The 6,897-nt window shown below is 40.0% G+C and overlaps 1 protein-coding gene across 3 annotated transcripts in view; it reads right to left on the reverse strand.

Annotated features, from left to right (window-relative positions):
- Dipk2b (divergent protein kinase domain 2B) overlaps positions 1-6,897 on the reverse strand; it is a 59,139-nt gene that overhangs the window by 51,281 nt on the left and 961 nt on the right. The window lies entirely within an intron of this gene.

Raw genomic sequence — 6,897 nt, forward strand, 5'->3', positions numbered from 1 at the left:
TTACACTTCCATGTTGCTGTTCATCACCAAAGGAAGTCAGGACTGGAACTCAAGCAGGTCAGAAAGCAGGAGCTGATGCAGAGGCCATGGAGGGATGTTACTTACTGGCTTGCTTCTGGTGCCTTGCTGAGCCTGCTCTCTTACAGAACCCAAGACTACCAGCCCAGAGATGGTCCCACCCACAAGGGGGCATTTTCCCCATGATCACTAATTGAGAAAATGCCTTACTAGCTAGATCTCATGGAGGCATTTCCTCAACTTAAGCTCCTTTCTCTGTGATAACTCCAGATTGTGTCAAGTTGAAACAAAACCAGCCAGTACAAGCAATTAGAAAACAAAAGGTAACCAAGGGGATACAAATTGGAAAGGAAGAAGTCAAAGTATCAATATTCACAGATCATATGGTAGTATACATAAGTGACTCCAAAAATCCTACCAGAGAACCAGCAAATTGGCTAGATACAAAATTAACTTGAAGAAATCAGTAGCCCTCCTTTATACAAATAATAAATGGACTGAGAAAAATTAGGCAAACAACACAGTCACAATAGCCATAAATAATATAAAACATCTTGGTGTAGCTCTAGCCAAGCAAGTGAAAGAGCTGTATGACGAGAATGTCAAATCCTTGAAGAAATAAATTGAAGAAGCTATCAGAAGATGGAAAGATCTCCCACGTTCATCGATAGGATTAACATAGTGAAAATGGTCATCTTACCAAATGCAATCTACAAATTCAATGCAATACCCATCGAAATTCCAACACAATTCTTCACAGATATGGAAAGAGCAATTCACAATTTCATATGGAAAAACAAAAAAAACCCAGGATAGTCAAAACAATCCTGAATAGTTAAAGAACCTCTGGAGGAATCACCATCCCTGAAGCTGTACTACAGAGCAATAGTGATAAAAACTGCACGATACTGGTACAGAGACAGACAGGTTGATAAGTAGAATAGAATTGAAGACCCAGAAATAAACTTACACATTTATAGTCACTTGATTTTTGACAAGGAATTCAAAACCACACAATGGAAAAAAGAAAGCATCTTCAACAAATGGTGCTGGTCTAATTGGTGGTCTGTATGTAGGAGAATGAAAACAGATCCAAATTTATCACCCAGCACAAAACTCAAGTTCAAGGGAATCAAGGACCTCAATATAAAACCAGATACAGTGAACATAATAGAAGAGAAAATGGGAAACAGCCTTTAACACATTGGCATAGGAGATAATTTCCTAATCAGAACACCAACAGCTTAGGCTCTAAGATCAACAGTTAATAAATGGGACCTAATGAAACTGCAATGCTTTTGTAAGGCAAAGGATATTGTCAATTTAACCAAAAGGCAGTCTTCAGATTGAGAAAAGATCTTCATCAACTGTACATCTGAAAGTAGGCTAATATACAAACTATATAAAGAACTCAAGAAGTTAGATAACAACAAACCAAATAACCCAATTTAAAAATGGTGTACAGAGCTAAACAGAGAAATCACAACAGAAGAATCTTGAATGGCTGAGAACACTTAGAGAAATGTTCAACATCCTTAGTCATCAGGGAAATACAGATTAAAATGACCCTGAGATTCTACCTTACACCCATAAGAATGGCTAAGATAAAGACCTCAAGTGTTTGGGTGCTGGAGAAATGGCTCAGTGCTTGAGAGCCCTATCTGCTTTTCCAGAAGACTTGGGTTCAATCCCCAGCACCCACATGGCAGCTCACAACTGTATACCTCCAGTTCCAGAAGATCCTACAACTTTACACATACATGCATGGAGTTAAAACACAAATGGACAAAAATAAAAACAAAACATTAAAAGAAAACAAAATTCAAGTGACAACATATGCTGGTGAGACTGTGGGGAAAGAGGAATGCTCCTCAATTGCTAGTAGGATTGTAAACTGGTACCACTACTCTGGAAATCAATCTGCCAGTTTCTCAGAAAATTGGAAATAATTCTACCCAAAGACTCAGTTATACCATTCCTGAGCACATACCCAAATGATGCTGCACCATACTACAAGGACATGTGCTCCACTATGTTCATAGCAGCCTTATTTATAATATCCAGAAGGTAGAAACAACTCAGATGTCCCCCAACAGAGGAGTGGATACAGAAAATGTGGTTTAACAATGGAATATTGTTCAGCTATTAAAACAAGGACATCATGAACTTTGCAGGCAAATGGATGGGACTAGAAAGTATCCCGAGTGAAGTAATCCAGACCCAAAAGAATAGTCATGGTATGTACTCACTGATCAGTGAATATTAGCCAAAATGTACAGAATATTATGGTATGCCCCACAGACCCAAAGAGGGTAAACAAGAAGGAAGGCCCAAGTGAGGATGCCTCAGTCCCACATAGAAGGGGGGAACAAAATATTCATGGGAGGCAGAGAGAAGGAGGGACATGAGTGGAAGAGTGGAGAAGGGAAGTAGGCAGACGGGATCAGGTATGGCGAGTGACAGGAGAGAGGCCCAGAAGGCCAGGAGAATGACTGGAAATATCCAGCTGCCAGTAGGAGATGGGAGAGGGAACCTCTCAGAAGTCCCAGAGACCTGGAATGGAAGCGGCTCCCAGGAGTCAACGCAGGTGACCTTAGCCAAAACGCCCAAGAAAGAGGAGATGAAACCTGAGTAGACCACCTGTAGTAGTCAGCCAGGCTCTCCAGTGAAGGGAGGAGGCCACCAACCCACATACAAAACATTTGATCCAAAATTGGTCCCGTCTAAAGGAAATGCAAGGACAAAATGGAGTACAGACTGAATGAATGGCTGACCAGTGACTGGCCCAACTTGGGATCTACCCCATGGGTAGCCACCAAACCTGGACACTATTAATGATGCCATGTTGTACTTGCAGACAGGAGCCTAGCATGGCTGTCCTCTGAGAGGCTCTACCCAGCAGCTGTCTCAGACAGATGCAGATACTTACAGCTGAATCTTAGATGGAGGTTGAGGACCCCTATGGAAGAGTTAGGGGAAGGACTGAAGGTCATGAAGGTGAAGGCAACCCCACAGGAAGACCAACAGTGTCAACTAACCTGGACCTCTGGGAGCTTCCAGAGATTGAACTACCAACCAAAGAGCATAAATGGGCTGATCCAAGGTCCCCAGGCACATATACAGCAGAGGGCTGCCTTATCTGGCCTCAGTGGGAGAGGATGTCCTTAATCCTATAAAGACTTGATGCCCCAGGGTAGGAGGCACCCTCTCAGAGGCAAAGGGGTGGGGAGGAAGTAAGGAGCCCTGTGAGGGGGGACTAGGGAGGGCAACATTTAGGATGTAAATAGATAGATAGATAGATAGATAGATAGATAGATAGATAGATAGATAGATAAACAAACAAATAAATATTGGTGGCACCTGAGAAAGATACCTGACATCAACTTCTGGCCTTCACGTATACATACAAACCAGAGCATTTGCATTCAAATACACATGTCTATAAAGCCACACACACAGCATATTCATGCACATATGAAACTGCACAATCATTCTTATATACTCTTTAAGGACCCCAATAGTATATAAAGAACACTTGTTCTCATTATTAAATATTATTTTCCAAAATCTGATTTTAATGGCTTCATGATAATTCAGTTACATCAACCAGCTATAATAAACTTAACTAACCCGCTACTATGATACATGAATATTTTTCATTTTTCAATATTATAAACAGTAATGTGTCAAACATTCCTTCAGTAAGATTCTGTGTATCTCCCCAATTAATTCCCTGTTCCAAATTCTTAAAGGTGGTATAGGCCAAGATGCCTAACAGTGGGGACATGGAAGCAGAAGAGGCCACCTCCTGTAGCTAGGCAGGACCTCCAGTGGAGTGATAAGGACATCAACCCACCTAACAAATGTTCAACCCAAATTTGTCCTGTCTAAAGGAAATGCAGGGATGGAGGAGAGACTGAAGGAATGGCTAACCACTAACTAGTTCAAATTGAAACCCATCCCACTGGCAAACACACTATTAATGATACTCTGTTATGCTTGCTGACAGGATCCTAGTGTAATTATCCAGCATCAGACTGAAATTGATGCAGATAGCCACAGCCAAACATTGGATAGGGAACCCCACAGGAAAACCAACAGAATCAACTAACCTGGACCTCTGGGAACTCTCAGAGACTGAGCCACCAACCAAAGAACATACAAGGGATAGAATGAGGCTACCATTTTATTTTTCAAGACAAGTTCTCTCACAGGACCTGGAGCTCTCTGGCTAGCCTAGCTGGTCAATGAGCTGCAGGATCCTGCCTGTCTCTGCCTTCCCAACACTAAGATTATGGTTGTTTGTTTGGTTGTTTGAAAAGGGTCTCTGGGGATCCATCTATTTCCATTTCCCAGTTCTGAAGTTAAAAGTCTATGTAGCCGTGTTCATTTTTGATGTGAGCGATGGGGATCCAAGTTGATAGCAAGAAGTTTACCCACGGATTCATCTCTCTAGCCCACTTCAGAATGAATTCTTTATTATTTTTATTTTGAAATTTTCTTAATCAACATTCCTAAAATAAATGACTACAATGCTTATAATAAAAGAAAATTATTTATAAGATATCAGAAAGATGAGAAGCAGGTCCATAACCACAGAGACTCTGCCTCTCTATGTTGCGCTTAAGTATTCTCAGAATACAGTGCTGTAACCCCATGAACGTGCCCTGTCTGATGTTTTCCTGCGCACTTCCTCTTCAGGTGCACATGGGATATCTTGAACTCTAATAAAACAGAGTTTCAAGGAAAACCTCTTGAAGTTGATGAAGGAGATGGGAGCCTAGAGCTCTCCAATGGAATCCTGCAGTTTGTTTCTCTCCCATCTTAAACTATATCCATATCCTCACTGCTGCTTTCTGAGAAATCAGCACACTTCACTATATTCTCATTTCTCCATATCCCACTTCCTAGGTGGGAAGCCCTGAGTTCAAATTCAACATCTCCATATTTCTATTACTTCTTTTCACATTGTATCAGTCAACAAAGATAACACAGAGTTGAATCCAGGAGTATCCTTTCTGCCCTCCTTTGTCAGAAGCAATCTCTCTTCTGGTTCTTTAGTCCCTGCGAGCAACCCCAGGCCACCCTACTTACAGTTTTCTATGAGATCCCCCTGAAACACAGGTTTTATCTCTCAGTGTAACAGTCTCGCTATTGTCTGCAACAGACTGGTTTTAATTAGGGATCCTTCAACTTTGCAAACTTCACAAAGAGTTTATAAAAGGTTTGCTAGTGAGGGCTGGAGATGTAGCTCAATGGTAGAATGCTTGGCTAGTACTTGAAAGGTTGTGGCTGAGGTTTCATTTCATCACCAGGAAGAACAAAACAGAAACTAATCATCCTTAATAGTAAATGTCCACTTAAACTCAATAAAACATTTAGAAACCATAAAAAAACATTTTAATAGATCTAGAAAGAGAGCTCACTGGTTAAGAGCACTCTTCCAGATGACACAGGTTGGAGTCCCAGCACCCCAATAGTGTCTAACAATTGTCTTTAGCTCTAGTCCCAGGGGATCTGATACAATCTTTTGGCTTCCTTAAGAACAGCCATGCATTTGATGCACAGACACACATGCAGGCAAAATACCCATGCACATGAAATAAAATAAAATGAAGTAAAATAACATAAAATAAAATGAAATTTATTATTCTCTCTCTCTCTCTCTCTCTCTCTCTCTCTCTCTCTCTCTCTCTCACACACACACACACACACACACAGATATATACACACATACAAATGGAGTTTAATCAGCCCTACAGGGGTATGTCGGTTTTTAGGAAAATGGATGGAATTAAAGATCAATATATTAGATGAAATGAGAGACTCAGAAAAACAAAAATCACATTTTCTCATATGTGGAATATATATATATATATATATATATATATATATATATATATAAAATATGAAGTGAAAATAAACAGGAACTACTTGAGAAAAGGAAGGGTATTGAGAAAAGAGGTACAAGAAAAAAATAAGATAAATATCATTAAGGCACATCATGCATATGCATAAAATTGTCATAAAGAAGCCCATCATTTTGCACAAGGAATATGCAGCAAAAAAGCAAATAAATAAATAAATAAATAAATAAATAAATAGATAGATAAATAAATAAAGTTTAATGTTTTTGATTGGGCTTTTCTATTTGTTTCTTTTTAGTGCTTTAATGCATTAGTCACAGGTATCTTTGTCTAATAGAGAGGCTGCATATCATTGCTTATGCCTTTTGTTTGGTCATAGAATCTTTCAGGCATAAGGTTAGGTTTTGGTGGACGGAGGAGAAATAGTATAGGTTAAAGGTCTTCAGCGCTGAAAAGAAAAACTGGGAACCACTGGTTCACAGGCTAAGCTTCCCATTTATTAGCTCAGCATTCAAGAGCCTGTGCCTCATAAGTTCCTCCAGGCTTCTCCGCTGTCCATAGCCACCTACACCTAGGGTTTCAACCACCAGCAACTCTCACCTCTTCCCCTGCTGCTGCCTTGCTTAAAATGCTTCCTCTGTCTTAATCCTTTCCCTTCCAAAAACTTTCCATTCATCCTGTATGACCATGTTCAGAAGAAATCCTGCCCTAGAAAATCTCTCTCTGGAACTAGTGTCTCTCTGTGGCACTCCTGTACTCAGGCATGCATCGGACCAAAGCTCACTATTATTTGTAATTTTTTTCTTTTTTTCTGACCATCTAGAAGGTAAGAAAAGAATTGTGGTGGCTGCTCCCACTTGGTCCCTGCTGGCTCTTAGCCTTGTTAAATAATCTGTGATTCTGTGTTCATAGGCACTCTTTCTTTCTTTCTTTCTTTCTTTCTTTCTTTCTTTCTTTCTTTCTTTCTTTCTTTCTTTCTTTCTTTCTTTCTTTCTTTCTTTCTTTCTTTCTT

This window comes from Mus pahari, chromosome X (genome assembly GCF_900095145.1).
Source record: "Mus pahari chromosome X, PAHARI_EIJ_v1.1, whole genome shotgun sequence".
Classification (NCBI taxonomy): Eukaryota; Metazoa; Chordata; class Mammalia; order Rodentia; family Muridae; genus Mus; species Mus pahari.